This window comes from Cibotium barometz, chromosome 6 (assembly GCF_041138505.1).
Source record: "Cibotium barometz isolate CiBa-2024 chromosome 6, ASM4113850v1, whole genome shotgun sequence".
In the NCBI taxonomy this organism is placed as follows: Eukaryota; Viridiplantae; Streptophyta; class Polypodiopsida; order Cyatheales; family Cibotiaceae; genus Cibotium; species Cibotium barometz.
The window spans coordinates 12984840-13004183 of NC_141051.1; the positions used below are offsets into that span (position 1 = coordinate 12984840).

A 19344-nucleotide genomic window follows, 5' to 3' on the forward strand; every position below is an offset into this window, starting at 1 on the left:
TATGAAAATAACTATATCGTTGGCTAATGGATGACGTCCTTAATTGATAGAAGATACACGCCAATAGTTTATATACATATAGATGTTTTGTATTGTATTTGTATAAGCTTAAAAAACTATCCAAATATGTTTCTCAAAGAAAATCTCAATATGTTTTTGTTTATTTGCAAAAAGTGCCAGAATGACTACCATGGAAACATACATTTTTAGAACTTTTATGGTACTTGATCTATAAATATACTCTCAAGAACAAAATTCTATTAGACCTTATAGTTAGGTAAAAAAGAAATGAAAGTGTTACAAAAGTCTCTAAAAGCCATAGAAATGTTAAGAAGACTAGTGTTAACTTGTTTATGGGTTGCAACCTTGAAGTTGTTAAGAGAGTTGCCTCATTCTTCTCAATGGCAATAAACATACATGGAAGCAAGCCTTGAATCTCAGTCAAAGCATTGATACTAAAGATGAAATCACTTATGTTGATAGTTTAGTGTATGCAATCCGTAAGGCATGTAGTTCATATAACAAGAAGAGAATATATATTGTCCACTTTTAGCCACATGATCCAAGGAAAATAAATTCTTACTCGAGGTGGTAGCTCAAGTGGTGAAGTGTTTGTCTTGGGACAGGGAGGTCCTAGGTGCTCCCCCGATAGCATCGCCTACTATGGGTGAAAAAAAATGCCTACGAGCGATGAAAAACTGGTAACTATGGGAGGATCTTGGGCCTAAGGCTAGTCAGAAAAAAGGAAAATAAATAAATACTCATGCTTCTAGGTTTTGTTAAACTAATAAAAGTTAATAACAAATAGATTTTGGAGAAACCCAGTAGTCTCCACAGTATTTCCTTGAGTTCCACTCCAAGCCCTTTCGAAACTCCTACCCCTTTCACCTCTTTTTTGTGAACTTGGGGGTTAGCACGAATCGTATGTGATATCTTGATTAGCAACGAAGTAAACCTGCATAAAGATCTCACATTGTACTTGCAAACTTGTGGTAGGACTATAAGGTTACGAAGGGCATTATAAGGTTTTACATAGCCTGATTAAGCGCCTGGTGTGACACAACTCTTATGGTTATGTTGGTCATGAGGGGGACCATTGATATTTCTCACTTTTTGTTGGATTTACAAAACAATCAACAATCCTTATATTTGCAAACTTGTGGTGGACTATAATCTTGTGAAGGAAATTGCAAGGTTTACATTGATAAGCCTCGAGTGCACGGCACGACTCTTACACTTGTGTTGATCATGAGGGGGGGACCATTGATATTTCCCAGATTTTGTTGGCATATTGAACTATGGGAAACAAGTTGTGCATTGTGCATTTTGTTGGCATATTGAACTATGGGAAACAAGTTGTGCATTGTGCAATGCACAAAATAAGTGAATACTATGGATGGAGAGGCAAGAAACCTTCATATGCACATATGGCATTGCACAATGCACAAAATAAGTGAATACTATGGATGGAGAGGGCAAGAAACCTTCATATGCACATATGGTTTGTGCTTTGCTATGGACTGAGGCCTTTTTTAGAGAGAGAGAGAGAGAGAGAGAGAGAGAGATTTAAGTGAAAGGAATCCATTATTGGACAATAGTAAATGGATAGGACGCAGGAGGGAGTGAAAGGAGAGCATGGAGGGCGTGGGAGAGGAGACGGTGGGCGGCTGCCTTGCACACGCCTGGCTTGTACCTCCACCCGCTCCCACTCTCTGCCGCTTTCCCTCCCCCCTTTTCACTCCTATATATCACTCTAGTTCTCCCACCATAGAATGCAGAAGAAACCTCCCCACGCTCACCATAGCCGCCTTGCCTTCACTGCCCCGCTTCTGCAAGTTGTTCACTCGTCTCAGCCTCCAGCTCTCTCATTCCACTCAGTTTTAGCCTGCTCCTACTCAGCTTAATTTCACTACAATGGTGTTCATAGTATCACATTGTGCGGAACCTTGCCCGTGCGAAAGGAGGTGTTGCTCTCCTTGCTATGAAGGCGATGGTGATGATGACGATTGTCCTGACCTTGCCCCAGCTGCCTGCAGGCCTCCGAGGCAAAGTGGGCTTCAGCTCAAGGTAAAAACCATGGCCCATTCTGCCAGCTGGGTTAAACCTTAAATAATGCGGCTTCCTCCTATACAATTACAGCACTAATCTCATTGCTAATCGTGATTGTCCATGACAGGCGGGCTAATGGGACTGGCTCCTCATGCGATTATGGGTCTTTTAAGTGGGTTGTGTAGAGGCTGATTACTGCACTATTTAACAATCCTTTAATGGATATAGATGTAATGCGATGAGAAATCTCAAGTTCTCTCGTTTTGAAGGCAATGTAGGATGTGGTCTGAGTTCCTGCTCCGAATCAACGATCTTAACCATCTTCTTGGTGGTGGTTTCGTACATGATGTATCAGCTTTGAACTAGCATCAGTAAACAGAGTCCCCGCGCCCTAAGCATGTCCCTTGTATTGGCTTTTAATTCGTGGTTAGTGGATTATGACAACGAAAATATTGCTTAATTGGGAAAAATAATGACCATGACATGATTAGTGATTATTAAGCTAAGAGTAGGTTTTATTAAAGAAATGAATGGTTAGTTGGGTAGTACACCAAATTGTTAAACTCTATGTAAGATTAATTTACACTTTCAGTTGGATTGCTCTCGTGACTTATTTTAACTTAAGCTTTGACATGGGATGAAAAGAAAACCCTAGACCGTAATCATAGAAACAAATAACAATCGATGGATTTGGATCACCAAATTGTATAAATTACATATTCTAGTTGGTTTTTTTTCTTGAGGAAGATAACTTAAGACATTTTGTTATTGTTATCGTGTTATGCATGTTCAAAACAAAAATGACATTTGAGATGCATCATAAATCCTCAGAGCGTGGACATATAACTCCTTCAAGGACTAACTCCATCACAGGTCTGTTCTTTGGTAAGATTTTTTTGTTTTTTTTTGTTTTTTGTGGGGGGGAGGTCGTACAAAGCGAGCTTGGGGACATAGGCTTAACGTATCGTCTTTGGTTTAGTAGGAAAGCTTCCTTAAAATTGGAATCGGAGCATTATCATAATAGATGATAATGAAGTGATTGCAACAAGTCAACACCAAGAATATATTCCTTAAGAAGCATGTGGTTTACAATGATCTTCTTTCTCTCCACCTATGATGGGCCAAGCCTTTAGTGGGTGTAAGCGCTCCACAATGTGCCTCAGATGAGTCTCATGAGTGAATGATGAATAAAAGACCTTGGGGTTCTATTTACAGGAGGGTATGGACTACCAACCCTGACCAATTGGTGATGGTTGGATCAAATTAGAAATATACTATCAATTGGACCAATTGAAAGACGAATAAAGGGCCCTGGGGTTTTATTTACATGGTATGGACTCCTAACCAACTAGTGCCGAATGGAGCAAATTAGGTCCGTGCCCACAATAGCCCGCCCACTCACCACCATGGCTCCCAAAACTCGTTTCACACACATACAAGCTAGTGACCATGTGCAAGAAGATAAACTATGTACACAGGAACAAACCCCACCTAGTCAAGCATACAAATGACCACGAGCTATCTCTAGATTGTCTCTTGAGGGAGCTCACAACATGAAGATATCTGTCACATTAAAAATGCTAAATCTGACCCTTTCATTTTCATGGTTGTGAAGTTGATGTTAATGTGTCTATGCCAAGGCTCTTGTAATCTCCTTGCATTTATATAAATCTATTCCAAACATCCAAATAAGTAGAACCCCATGTACGATATTTTGGTAACTCAATCAACACTTGCTCTCAGTTAGCCACTAAAAATTGTGTTCAAATATACCTTGGAACTTATTGAAGAAGGGACAAAACAATAACTTTATCTACTTGACTATGGTCACGAGTAGAGCACGGAGTGGGATTTCAAAAGAGTAAATAAACCTACAGAGAGAAGGCAACCTATTTTAGGATTGACAAGCAACATTGGAGGGACATATTTTTTCATCTTCTTATCATGATATACATGTTATATTACACCTACCTATCCTTTTACAAGCCACATTGCATAAGCTAGGTTTATGTAGGGTTGCTTGTGTGCTTTAAAATTAAAAAAGTTTATTTATGCTTAAATCCCAATTAGGCAAAGGAGGAATGGGTGGACCTTATTTACACAAAGATTTAAGAGGGTATGTACACTGAAGAGTCTAAAGAAACCCCACTTGGGAATAGCACCCTTGCTCATAAGAGTGATTTACCAAGCCACAAACTCTTTAGATAAGTTCCCACCACCGGTAACATAGTAGCAGAAAAGCTAGTTCCTAAACAAAAGACACCACCCAAGGATAAGAGACCAGGGGACATTAGCAAACCACCACCCAAGAAGCACAAATTTTCTATCGATGTGAACATGGAAACATTACTATTGAGAGTTAGAGACTGACACCAAAGAAGATAAAGAAGCCTAGAAGAAAAACGAGAGGGGTAAAGAAAAGGTAGAATAGGGTAAGCAAATCAAGGCTAAGGCTAAAGTAAGATAGCAAGACACATCAACACCATAGCCAGCCCCACAACCTTCAACACAACTACCACCAACATGTTGAGCTGCCCCCTCAACAATTTTTATGCAAATGCAAGCAACTGAGCAATTCTCTAAACTTTCTAAAAATATAAAGAAAACAATGTAATTGCTAGATGTAAGAGATATTGATTATGCAGCAAGCTAAGCTCGAGGCTAGAGAAGGGGTGCGAGCAGGCAATCAATCATATATAATGCACTGTAACTTTTGTAATCACATGTAGCAAAGGTGCAAATGTATGAAAGTGCATTAAGAGATGCATAAAGTGTAGAGAAAAGACATGCAGCACAAGAGAATAAGGTTCTACGAAAAGGTATCTACTTAGCTCACTCAAAAGATAGCCATGTTATAAGAACACCCATCGAGGTTCATGTCCAACAAAATGATCTAACAAGCAATTCAAATGATCAACAAATGTAGTGCTAATCTAGCAGAGGCACACTTTAGGGTAGATGAAATGCAAGTTAAAGGCGATAAGATGCAAAGAACTTTAGAATAAAACACTAAAGATATGTTGGTGTAATTGAAGGTTAAGGATGACCGAGTAAAGGCCTCGGAGGAGGAGTTGCATATGCTCAAAGACGCAAAGAAGGAGGCCAAAGAGCCTTTAACAGTTTGCACTCTGGCCGATAGCCCATGAAGAGAGGGATGCTACTTTGAGAGATGTAGCCTTAATCCTCCTAGACCTGCTATGTGAGAGCGAGATCCCAAATAATCGTATAAAGATGATTAGATGTATAGGTGAAGCCTTGCTTTTATTAGCCAAGGAATGTCGCTTGATGAGCCTGTCTCCAAGTTACATTATGTAGCCAAGTGTCCCAAGGAATTGAAGCTCACATCACCATGATGTTCTTTCAAGGGACCTTGGCCTTGTAGAATTTTGCAAATTTATGCTGAATTGCACTCAATGATAACAAACTTCCTTGCATGTATATTCCTATTCAAAAAGGCACCTCTAGATTTAGTTAAAGATTGCAAACGAGCTAATAGGAGGAGTACACGGCTAGAGTGCTGATGGAATGTAAGATACCGCCCATCTCGTCTCACTAGGAATGATAAAGAGGCACCTCACTCGGTAATATCAATCCCAACCCATTATGAGAGCTATCTCATTGTTGGGACCTCTCCTGGATGATCCGATTTATAAAGAATCTCCACAGGGTTGGGGGTCCTACTTAATATGTCAACCAAGGATCTCTTTTCGGTTTCTAGTCTCTTGTAAGGAAACGCCTAACTCATCAGGACCACCCAACCACCTGCTTTCGAGTGACTATAACTGTTCATCTATGAGGTATACCTAAATTACTAGGCACATCTATGACTATAACTGTTCATCTATGAGATTTACCTAAATTACTAGGCACATTGTTTCACTAAAGCAGATTACAACATGATTCATTTATTTATCCTTGTTCATAGGTTCCTTTATCCCTTTATGTATGCATTCTTTTCCAATCAAGTTAGCCTACACACAAAAAGAAATTCACCGTAAGAACAACTGTAATTTCAAATCCTCAGCGTCCCTAGTTTCATCCATCTTCAATCCCTCGGCTCACCGACTCATAAAACAATCTAGAGCTTACGCCCATTATGGTGAAAAATCACTCGCATAGTAGAATAGAACGAGAAGTGTCCCCTTCACCCTCTTCTTACTATGGAAGACCTTTCTAGCTCAGGCTTGTAACTACTACACAAAATCCTCGTCCCGTCCCGTTGGCAGGTTACCCACCAACGAAGGCGGTTGCCCTAATCTCTAATAAGTATTTGAAGAGTCAATTTCTTTCGGGTGGGGAGTACTCGGTTGTCCGACCAAATAGATCATATCAGAATGGTTGCCCCGAACCGATCTTGCCAGAATGGTTACCCTAGGGGAAGTTCCCTAGTTTACAAATTCATCATCATCATGATTCACACTTTGAGACCATGTTTTGTCAACATCTTTATAAAACCAAAACAAAGAATCCCATATAAACAGTCTCCTTTCTAAAAGAAGAATGGTCACTTCTCTATAATATGCAACAAATAATCCTAATTTTAATCAATGGCTAACATTTAAGATCTTAACTTGTTGGCACTCACGGCATGTGTGAGATAATGAAGAAAGTAGTGATCCTCGATCAAGATCCTATACCATGGGAGTTCTCATAGAGATAATTTAATCCACGAAAGGTACAAAACTCACTTTTGCTATGGGTTAAACCAAATACAGACAACCATCCCCAACTCTAGCCGTAAACAAGAGACGGTTAACTTAGGTGAAGATTTCACTTGGCATCTTTTTGTCCGTTAAAACACCGACAAGGGTCTTTTTCAAAGTTTCGCTTAACTTATTTTCAAAAATGGGAATCAACTTAAATTACGCTTCTAAGTTATTGAACTAATTTTGAAAAGGATTTGGAGTTTTAATTAACTTACTTGTAGTTGCCTAGTGCGTATATAGAGGAAATGACTAACCCGATCCAATCGGTAGCCCATAATTTGAGTATGCATAGACTATCTCCTTGCTTAACTTCTTAAATCTCACCATCACGTGTTTCAACTCATCGTGAGAGGCATTGGATTTGCATCCTCACGGTTGCAAGTCCAGCATCTCTATACAATATTCTAGTACTGGTTCTAGCACTCGGGGACTCACTCACTTTAGAGATTTGTCTCTGTCTATGCAGGCTCCTAAGTCGTACCATTACTGCTGGGCTTGGCTTCCAAACTGTGTTTAGAGGCAAAGCCACTAATGTTCGATAGAACGCCCTAGCGGAGAAAGATTCCCTCAGAACCACCACTCAAGCGCAATCATTTGCAGAGCGAGGAGTGTCCTCCACCATAATTGGGATTAGAAAACTCGATGAGCTTGCCAGTGCCACAAAAAATAATGAGGGACACTTGGGCATCACAAGGGACGGAGAGCTCAAAGGCCTTCTTGAGCAAGCCATTCTAGTGCCTCCTCGAGTAGGCAACCTTACTGTTGCATCATCACTACTAGTGGTCTGATCCACTTGTTGAGGTGGCTCTCTCATTATAGTTGGCCATTGTGTACTAATAAACCATGGAAAGTAGAAAGCAATGGCCTACCTTGAAGTGTAAAATTGACAGACAGGTGAAGCTAGACCGTGAAGCTTGACAATTAGCAAGAGCTGCAAATTAGGGATAAACCAGAGAGAGAGAGAGAGAGAGAGAGAGAGAGAGAGAGAGAGAGAGAGATGGGCTCCACGGCGTTTGAGAGAGGGAGTACAAGAATGAGGGAGGCGAGATGAGAGGAAGGGAGTGAGTGTGAGACTCGGGAGAGGGGGAGAGCGAGAGAGAGCCGGAGGAGTGAGGAACCGAGAGAGAGAGAACAAGATGAGGGGGAAAATAGGGGAGGGTGTGAGAGTTGGAGAAGTTTGCGGATGTGCGTGTCACCTACGAAGAGGAGAGGAGGGGGAGAAGGTGAGTGGAACAGCTACTACGAGGGCTAGAGATTGTGGGTGAGGAGTGGGTCTCGAGGGAGCAAGAGTGAGGGTGGTGAGGGGGAGTGGATGGGCAAAGGAGTGAGAGAGAGGGTGAGGGAAGTCGTAGAGAGGAGGGAGCCTCCGTCATTGTTGAGAGGAGGGTAGGTTTTGTAGGGGAGAAGGAGCTATGCTGGAATGTGGATGTGAGTGAAAAGAAGAACTAGTCAAGGGCCAGTAGAAGGAGGTCTACACAGCAATTGGCGCTGACATGCAAGGGAGGAGGGTCCAGCCAACACCAATGAAGGAGGAGGGTCTACACGATAGTATCTAACTGATGGGAGAAGAGTCAAGCCGGAGAGGAGATGATACCGTTGGCTAGTGGAAAGGAGACCGCGATGAACAATTTATGTGGCCAACAAGCAGTCCAGTCGTGGGCCAACCGGAAGGGGGGTGGTCGGCCGGCAGAGTGATGGCCACCTCCTCTCTCTCTCTCTCTCTCTCTCTCTCTCTCTCTTTCTATATATATATATATATATATATAGATATAGATGTGAGTGTGCATGTGTATTTATAAAAGGGATATACATATTTATATTTATAAGGGAAGATTCACGCACGTGAGCCATGAATGCTAGATTTTACATGGACATGACCATATGTTGGATAGATTTAAAATGGTTGGAGGGCACAGGAAAAAAGTTGACTACTATAATTTGTAGAAAACTTATAGAAATGGCATGCCCAACATGCCATTTTTGAGCAAGTCAATTTTTTACTACTTTATCTCAGAGTCCACAAGTAGCTCAAGTTGTTGCTTCTTCGGGACGAAGACGAAGCATGTAGCTTATCCCAAAACCATTCCACAAAAAGAAGAAGGCGAAGTAGAAGATTTTCGTCGGGAGCTAGCTAGAGTGCTTAGAAAAACACAAAGGTCGAGAAGATTCAAATAGCTACAAAGAGGGGGAAGAAGAGGACAAAGGCAACAAGGGGCCAGATGATAAGCAAGGTGGCACAAAGTTATTATGGGCTACCACACCTCCAAAGAAGGAACTCTATGCATTCACCTTTGGAAGAAGCAATAGAACACAACCGTCGTAGGGAACTTACCAATGCTTCAAGCTCGTGTCCCTTGAGGTCTCCAAGCTCACTTCGAGAAGCTCCAATCCTCCAAGCTTCACCTCCACGTTGTCACCGTAGAGTCACTCACACCACCACGCAAGGCAATCTCTCTCTCTCTCTCTCTCACTTCTCTACACAAGCATGCATGCATACAAGCATAGAGAAGGCACATGTACTAGAGTACTCTCTTAGACTCTCTCTCAAGACAAGGCAAGAACTCTCATAGCACAAAGGAGGATTGTGTCCATTCATTATGATGTCCATTCATTATGAGAAAATACCTTATATACAATTGGCCCTTATTCACACTTGGGTGCCCAAAACTTACTAAGGGCTTGGGTGGCCAATCTCTCATAATGTTATAACTTTTAGTTTGCCTTTGCATGAAACTTATTAATGTCCATTGTTAATCCAGCTGGGATTAACATCCCCCCTACCTGATGTAGGTTCTATCCTCAGAACCTATCACCGAGGCCTAAAGACTTGGTCACCAAACTCATGACGATAGAAGTTATGGTGTGATTGAAGCTTTTTCAGGGTTCTTTTGAATGCAGACTGTGATCTTTAGAACCCGGTGTCTACCATATCTTCAAATGTGACATGTATATACACTGGTAAACACCTGAGAGGTGATGATAGTGTAACATCATGTCTCTATTAGTGGGACCTTGGTTCATGTCGAATCGGAGTTGATTTGCATCATATCCATCATATCTCTCTATGGATTGGTCAATAAGGACCACGATCAACTTCATAAATTGGACACTGGCCACAATAGCAAGATCCAGGATGCGATGCCATAACATGTATCTAAGTCAGCAATTGCTTCCTTTGCTGTCCTATATCTGAAAATGTTGTTGGCAAAATAGAGGAAAGTTGTAGCAGATATGCGAATCTCGCTGCTTAGCATCATGGAATTCCAATGGTGTCCATCTTCGTTTCAGTGGCATATATAATGGGTCAACTCTGTGTTTGGGCGGAGCACACATGTACTGGTGACTATATTCTAGAATTTTAGGCCTCCGAGGAGGCAAACTGGGCTTCAGATCAAGGTAAAAACCATGGCCCATCAACAAAGCCTCTACAAGATAGAGGCACTTGGGTTAAACGTTAAATAATGCAGCTTCTTTTTGTTCCCTTTTAGCTAATTACCCTATACAATTATAGCACTAATCTCATTGCTAATTGTGATTGTCCATGACAGGCGGGCTAATGGGACTAGCTCCTCATGTAATTATGGGTTTTTCAAGTGGGTTGTGTAGAGGCGCTTTTCTCAGGTTCTCCTAGGGGACTGATATTACTGCACTATTAAACAATCCTTTAATTGATATAGATGTAGTGCCATGATAAATCTCAAGTTCTCTCATTTTGAAGGTAATGTAGGATGTGGTATGAGTTCCTGCTCCGAATCAACGAGCTTATAAGCCACCTTAACCATCTTCTTGGTGGTGGTTTCGTACATGATGTATCAGCTTTGAACTTGTGTTAAAAGCATCAGTAAACAGAGTCCCTGCGCGTTCCATCCGAAGCATGTCCCTTGGATTGACTTTTAATATATTGCTTAATTGGGAAGAATAATCACCATGACATGATTAGTGATTATTAAGCTAAGAGAGTAGGTTTTATTAAAGAAATGAATGGTTAGTTGGGTAGTACACCAAATTGTTAAAGTCTATGTGTAAGATTAATTTACACTTTTAGTTGGATTGCTCTCGTGACTTATTTTAACTTAAGCTTTGACATGGGATTAGGGGAAAAGAAAACTCTAGACCGTAATCATAGAAACAAATAACAATCGATGAATTTAGATCACCAAATTGTATAAATTACATATTCTAGTTGATTTTTTTCTTGAGGAAGATAACTTAAGACATTTTGTTATTGTTACCGTGTTATGCATGTTCAAAACAAAAATGACGTTTGAGATGCATCATAAATCCTTAGAGGGTGGACATATAACTCCTTCAAGGACTAACTCCACTAGAGTCACAGGTCTGCTCTTTGGTAAGTTTTTTTTTTTTGGGGGGGGGGTGGGGGGAAGTCGTGCAAAGCAAGCTTGGGGACATAGGCACTATCATAGAAGGAAATCTTGCTTAGAATTGAAATTGGAGCACTATCATAATAGATGATAATGAAGCGATTGCAATAAGATCGACACCAAGAATATATTGCTTAAGAAGCATGTGGTTACAATGATCTTCCCTCTCTCCACCTATGATGGGCCAAGCCTTTAGTGGGTGGAAGAGCTCCACAATGTGCCTTAGATGAGTCTCACGAGTGAATGATGAATAAAAGACCTTGGGGTTCTATGGAGGGTATGGACTACCAACCCTAGCCAATTGGTGTTGGCTGTATCAAATTAGGTATATACTATCAATTGGACCAGCTGATGAGACAAATAGAGGACCTTGGGGTTCTATTTACATGGTATGGAATACCACCCCTAGCCAAATCGTACCAAATGGACCAAATTAGGTCTATGCCTGTGCCCACAATAGCCCGCCCACTCACCACCATGGCCCCCAAAACTAGTTTCACACACATATACAAGCTAGTGACCATCTGCAAGAAGATAAGCTAGTGACCATCTGCAAGAAGATAAGCTATGTACATAGGAACACACCCCACCTAGTCAAGCATACAAATGACCACGAACTATCTCTAGATTGTCTCTTGAGGGAGCTCACAACATGAAGATGTCTGTCACATTAAAAATACTAAATCTAGCCCTCTCATTTTCATGGTCATGAAGTTGATGTTAATATGTCTATGCCAAGGATCTTGTAATCTCCTTGCATCTATATAAATCTATTCCAAACGTCCAAATGAGTAGAACCCCATGTACTCCTCTACTAGTACGATCTTTTGGTACCTCGATCAACACTTGCTCTCAGTTATCCAATGAAACTCCCGTTTAAATATACCTTGGAACTTATAGAAGAAGGGACAAAATAATAACTTTCTCTACTTGACTATGGTCACGAGATTAGAGCAAGGAGTGCGATTTCAAAAGAATAAATACTATAGAGAGAAGGCAACCTATTTTAGGATTGACAAGGAACATTGGAGGGACATCTTCTTATCATGCTATTGTTATGGCTCACGCTAACCCTCCTTTGAAACACATCCAAACTTGGTGAACCATAACTGTCATGAGGATCTTTCCAATGGCTAAGCTCGTAACCCTTGAGGTCTCCAAGCTCTACAACTCCTTGAGAAGCAATTCAACCGCGCCTCCCGTAAGGGTTGTCACACTGCTGTGCTGCACTACGGGTACTTGTCCCTCCTCTCACCTCACTTCACTCACACACACTCACTACCATGCATTAGGGAGAGATATTAGTAAGAGGATTAGCAAGAGCGAGACTCAATTGCACAATGGGAGAGTATGTTGTATTATGAGAGATATTCACTTATATACATGGCCATAAGTGTTCACTTATGGCCATGTATATATGAGAGATATTCACTTATATACATGGCCATAAGTGAACACACTCACTTAAACTGTGGTCGATCGGGAACTTTAGGCTCATAAGAGGCCTAATGCTATTACAATGACTACTCTCATAATATATCCATGAAGTACATCACTTAGGACTTCGTCCAACTTGCTATCACATGCTCTTGAAGCGGGAATCGCCATAAATACTTTGTCACACCATTACGGGTGCCTGTCCAAGTTATAGCTTTAGGCACCATTGCTTCATATCTTAAATGTATGACCCTGTGGTGTATCTATCGTGACTCCTTGATGTAAGGTAATGGCGGTAGATCTTGTTAACCCTAGAATTGGGTTAACATCCCCCCTTCCTGATGGTGATCATGTCCTCGTGAGATTGCATTGAAGACCTTTGTGTGGGGAGAATGGACAACATTTACCGATGGCTTTGATGTTGAGTGACGTTCAATGGTCTTTGTTCCTCCAAAAGGAATAAGAAAAGCTAGTTAAAGAATGAAGAGGTTAGTGGTTTCTTGGGAATTCCTAACGGGGTGGGGGATGAGGTTTTTTTGTGAATGATTGTATTTTTATATTTGTGTGAGCCTTTTTTTTGTGTCTCAGTTTGTTTTTGGCAATCATAAGCAAGGTTACATGTGATTTTTGTTAGTGGGGACACTAAGAGATGTTAATAATGGGAGAGAAGAGAGGGGAGTATCCGGAGGAAGGTAGACTTAATCATCAGAATGAGATGGTGATTCTCAGTTCCTCATTTGATTCATTGAAGCGATATTCATCATTTGAAGAAATTGTTCTTCGATGATGTCCCTTTGGTTGGCAGGATTCTTATTAAATGCTGTTAAGTAGGACCTGTTCCTGCTTTCTTCTGCCCATGTGTTTTTTATGTATATTAAGTGCTCTTATGAAGTAGATATACATAAAGTACAAGAATTGAGTCATATAGATTCTTGAACTGCTTTGTGTTGAAGTAGCCACTTGTTGGTGAGGATTAAAAGAATTACGTCGACTTGAGAGGCTAATATAGATATCTTCACTAAGGATTGAAGATCATTGATTTGTGAAGATGGTAATGTCGTTTGGAGAGGTTTGTAATTTGAAGGAAAATTCCAGGTGATGGGTTGTACCAGGCTTTCACTCACCATGGTCCCCCATCTAGAGATGTACCTGGAAGTTATTGATGGTGAGGCTTTGGTGGAAATGTTCTCAGTGCATGAGTATGGATATGTACTCCTGGAGCAGCTGCTACATTAATTTAGCCAAAATAATAGTAAGCAATATGCTTAACAAATATATAATGGCTATTGAAGATCATTGGGAAAGTGTTAATGCATGAGATGGCTCAATTTGTGATATGGCTTAAATCGTGAAAGGGCAGGTTCTTAAGCTGTGAGATTGTAATTCGTGAGAAACCTGAACTCATGAGATTGTAGGTTTTTTGGCCCGTGAAGGGATATTCCGTGAAATGGCCTAAACCCGTGAAAGTTAATCCGGTGAAATGGTATTTTCGGTGAAAGTGCAGGTCGTGAAATGATAATTTCGTGAAATTGCAGGCCGTGAACTGGAATTCTGTGAAGTGTAATTCCATGAGATGGAATTCTGTGAAGGGTAATTCCGTGAAAGTTAATCCCGTGAAATGGTGTTTCTGTGAAAGTGCAGGCCATGAACTGGAATTCCGTGAAGGGTAATTTTGTGAGATAGAATTCCGTGAAATTACAGGTTTCGACCCCGTGAAGTTGCAGGTTTTGACCTTGATGGTTTTTTATTTTAATTAATTTTATGGGTCAGCTAGAGCATGACTTGCGAGCAACAAGTTCTTGTGCACTTATTTTTCACATCCACCAGAGGGGTGACAAGAGCATTGTTATTTTGTCCTTGATGTGCTCATAAGTCTCCATTACAGACGTGGGTATTGATTCTTGAATTTGTTGCTCAAATGTTGTCGAGGTAGTAGTAGGTAACACTGCTGGTTGTTTACTTGAACACACAAGCTCTTGTGTAGGTGCTGAATGCACGAGAGTGGTTGAGTGATTTGCTTGTTGTTGCTTGGGCTTCCATTCTTGTCGAACTTTAGGTGAAGCTGTTGTTGTTGTTGAAGTCGGTGGTGGGGTTTTCTTCACATTCTTTGATTTTGGCAACTATATGATGGGATTACCATAATAGTTGAAGTCGGTGGTGGGGTTTTCTTCACATTCTTTGATTTTGGCAACTATATGATGGGATTACCATAATAGTATCCTTGTTGTTGAAGCACATGCGCATGCACATTATAAACTGGTGGCTAATGTGCTTGGTGCTGAGGCTTCCTTCTTTGTGCAAGCTTAGGGGACGTTGTGATGCACTTGGGGATCCAATCTTTGGTATTTCTTTGGTAGTACCCTTGTGCTTGAAGTAGTGTTTTTGGTACCGACACTTATTGACTTGGTGGAGTTCTTTGAGGAATTCACATAGGCTTTTGTGGACAGTGTTATGGAGTACTTTTCTTTTTCCTTGGCATCTGAGTACTGCGTTCAGGAAGAGGCTTTGACTATCGAGGCACCCAAATTTGATTGGCACCTTTATAGTAGCCTTGAGCTACAAGTAGCTGCTTCTCTACCCACATCTTGATACTTTTAAGATACCTTGATTGTGATTGTCTTGGTGGAGGTTTCTTTTGGGTTGATGTGGGAGGTTTGGGACCCTCCTTGACTTTAGTTGGCGTGGAGGCTACAGGTTTGAGACTCATGCATTCTTGACAATGATGAGGCTAGAGTATCTTGTGGAGTGGCTATCAATGAGACGAGGCCTTCGAGCATGTGGTTGTCTCCTTTGGTGAGGTTTGTCGATGAAGATACATAGGCTCCAAGGCATTACCTTTGAGTTCATTGTTAGAGATAGATGGTTGAGTTGTGGGAACTTCTTCAGGAATAGCTGTTGATTGCAAGGTTTTGGCATTAAAATTTGTAGGTGAGGATGGGATTGAAGGAGTAGATGCTCTAACGGAGTCGTACAGATGGTAGGTCATTGTGTAGAGGGGCTTCTGTGTGGAAGAGACTTGTAACTTTTTGCTTTCAGTATCATAGAAACCCATTAAAGTTGGATCCTCTTCCTTGCAGTATGGTATTGTCAATTTTTTATCGTTGACCACCATCATGATGATGACTCTATCACTAGCAAAGCACATTTGTGCTTGGGCAGCGATAGTCTATTTATACCCCAAGGTCAAATATGCTTCCAACACATACTCAACCACAAAAAACTTACAAGTAAGGGGGTTAGTTTCAATATAAATTGTATGTTCAAAGTACCCCAAACATGGCATGTTCAAGTCTGGTGTAAAGGGAATTCTTTACCGTGAGTGTTGGTTAACCTAGAAAATCCCATAGCTCGAGGGTCAAGAGATTGTGTTCTCATGTTAGATAAAGCTGTGCTTGAGCTATGGTGATTTTATTTGAAATTTTCAATCCAACTAGAATCCTAGAGATCTTTTCAGTAAGATATGTTGGAAGTTCCAGCTCCTCTATGGTCTTGTTCTCCCACAAAAGCAATTGTACAATGTCTGCAAGAGTGTTCAAGGTGACTTTTTGCATGGATTCATCTATTGAATATAATGATTTACCTATCCAAGTTCCACCAAGGACGACATCATACTCAAGGGTATCTAGGGTAACATGGAATGTAAATTCCATATCTCCACCGATTGTTTGAGTAGTGTAGCTAAAGTAAATTGAAACTTCAATGTTTTGTCCATTGGCTCCTCTTGCAAGACTATTGTTTGTAGGGATTAGTTTAGGTTGTCCCAATGACACCCAAGTGTCTATTGTCATGATGTTATGATGAGTAGCTCAAGGGCTAATCAATGCGCATTTGTGCTTAACATCATTGCCTGTAGGGAAATCTAACCATACCATGATAGAATCTTCCAATGACACCCAAGTGTCTATTGTCATGATGTTATGATGAGTAGCTCAAGGGCTAATCAATGCGCATTTGTGCTTAACATCATTGCCTGTAGGGAAATCTAACCATACCACGATAGAATCTTCCAAAGGAACCATGGATGTTTCAATTTTTATTTCAACTTCATATCCCATTTCTGTTTCCCATTCACTTTCATCCTCATTTTGGCTCTCAGCTTTTTCAAGAGTATCAAATGTGTACACTGGCACACTTGGTCCTCTGACAATTCTTAATGAGGTCTGTTTGGAAACCTGCAAATCCTCACAGTCCTGCTCTATGGAGTTCTTTATGTCTTGGTATAACTCATGTTGAGCCCTTAAAGGTGCAAGTGTTGATGTGATGCTGGCTTCACTATATGAGAGAAGAGCCTTCCTCCAAATGAGGTTTTGAGAGACTGCTTTAATCTTGTAAGGGAATTATTGAATTCCTCACGTGCTTTCTCAAGCATATAGTTCATGCAATTTGTCTCAAATGACTCTTCTATTAGAGAGTATGTCTTCCTCTTGAAAGGGGAACCGGTACTCCTCTGGGCTTTGTATTTTGGTTACTTTGTCAGGATTGGCATTATGAGGCTCAATCACAACTGGTGACCCTATAAGACATTCAACCAAGCTAATCATGTTCTCCTAAGCTTGCCTTTTGCATTATGCATATGTCATGTGATCATTATTATCAATTTGGGGTGGTTGGGTGGGTTCTAGTTTCTTGATTGGTCTATGTGGTGCACGGAGTGAAGAGTTAGAACTTGTTTCATCCTCACTAAGTAGTGACGTACTAGAACTTGTTTCATTTTTTGAATTTCTTTGGATTATTAGTTTTTCACTATGTTTGCCCATGCGACGAGATCGAATTTTCTTTTGGGCTTTTGTACCATGTGTCGCACAGATGGGTTTTGAGGTTTGTGTGGTGGTCTTTGGGATGGATGCTTCTGCATCATGTATAGCTTTTGGCTCTTTTGGGTTTATGTCCTCTGCAGGCTCCTTTTCCCTGTCTTTTAATTCAACCTTGGTTTCGATAGTTTGTAGTCCCTTGTCTTTCTTGGGTTTAGAAGGTTTTGTTTTTTGTTTTGAGTTCTACTTTAAAGCATGTTCTTCTACCCATGTGGGGGTATTGTCTTTTGCATTCTTTTTTACTGTTTCTTGTGCCTTGGCTTGTAAATGTGTAAGCACATTCAAGGGTACCAGACAATTACCTGTTTTGCACACTTAAGATGTTAAGAGTTGTATTTTGTGAGACAAGTTACATTGAAGCAACTCGTCTTGGGAAATTTTGGAACATGTGATCAATGCCACATCATTCACACATGGGTTGCAAGGTTCAGTGATTATGGGCATGGGAGTATTCTAAATTGTGTAGTCTGCCACCTTGTGTGCTACCACCTCGTAGTTGGCCGGGGTTTTGGGAATATCATCTGAAACAAACATGTCTAATTTTTTGACACTGTTGTCCAGGATTTCAGAATTCTGGAGCACCCGATGCCAACTATGAAGGTTTAGCACAATAGGGTGCAATGGATAAAATTAAATATCATGTCACCTTGAACACTCCTGCAGGCAATGTACAATTGCTATTATTACGGGAGGAAGAGACCTTGGAGGAGCTGGAACTTCCAACATATCTTACTGAAAAGATCCCTAGGATTCTGGTTGGATTGAAAATTTCCAATAAAATCACCATATCTCAAGCATAGCTTTATCCACATGAGAACACAATCTCATGACCCTCAAGTTATGAGATTTATTAGGTTAACCAACAATCACGGCACATCTGAAAGAATTCCCTTTACATAAGACTTGAACATGCCATGTTTGGGGTACTTTGAACATAAAATGTATATTGCAACTAACACCCTTACTTGTAAGTTTTTTGTGGTTGAGTATGTGGAAGCAAATTTGATTCTAGGACACAAATGGACTATTACTGCCCAATCACCACTGTAAGTATGACATGATAATCCAAAGCACAAATGGACTATTGCTCAAGCATGCAAGTATGACATGTGCTTGGCTAGATAATCTCGTCTAATGTGTCCACCTTGGTTGTCTCGAACCCATGATCTATACTCAACATAATCCACAATGTTAGATCACAATTACTTTGGAATCACTCACAAAAATTATTATAACAAATGGAAATCATTCATAACCATGCTTCAAAAATGGACCATGCATCACACATATAATTAATTGGATTGACTCCCATGATAAAATATTCTTGAAAAATCTCACTCCCGTGATACTTACATATACATAAAAACATAAAAAGCACATGGAAAGAAGCATGCAGGTCCAATTTCTTCAAATGATGAATATCGCGCTGAATCAAATGAGGATTGAGAATCACCATCTCGTTCTGATGATTATGTCTATTTACCTCCAGATCCTTCCTTATCTTCTCTCCCATTATTAACATCTCTTAGTATCCCCACTAACACAAATCACATGTAACCTTGCTTATGATTGCCAAAAACAAAGTGAGAGAGAGAAAAAAGGCTCACCACAAATATAAAAATGCAATCATTTGCAAAAAACTCCACCCTGTTAGGAATTCCCAATAAACCACTAACATTTTCATTCACTAACTAGCTTTTCTTATTCCTTTTGGATGGACAAAGACCATTGAGCGTCAATCAAAATCAAAGCCATCGACAAAGCTTGTCTATTCTCCCCACACAAAGGTCTTTAATGCGATCATGAGGACGCGATCACCATCATCAAGAAGGGGGGGATGTTAACCCATTCCTAGGGTTAACAAAATCTACTGCCATTATCTTACATCAAGGAGTCACGAACAGATACACCAAAGGATCATACATTCAAGATATGAAGCAATGGTGTCCAAAGCTACAA

At 40.6% G+C, this 19344-nt stretch overlaps 1 long non-coding RNA gene across 2 annotated transcripts; it reads left to right on the forward strand.

Moving 5' to 3' along the window:
- The first annotated feature begins 1614 nt into the window (after window positions 1-1614).
- On the forward strand, window positions 1615-7236 carry LOC147637422 (uncharacterized). Of its 2 annotated transcripts, none has more exons than XR_015265984.1 (3): window positions 1615-2067; window positions 2177-2922; window positions 7222-7236. It is a non-coding gene; the product is annotated as an uncharacterized LOC147637422 (long non-coding RNA). The 2 variants fall into 2 exon arrangements; XR_015265983.1 differs by lacking the exon at window positions 7222-7236 and adding an exon at window positions 3032-3730.
- Window positions 7237-19344: the final 12108 nt, after the last annotated feature.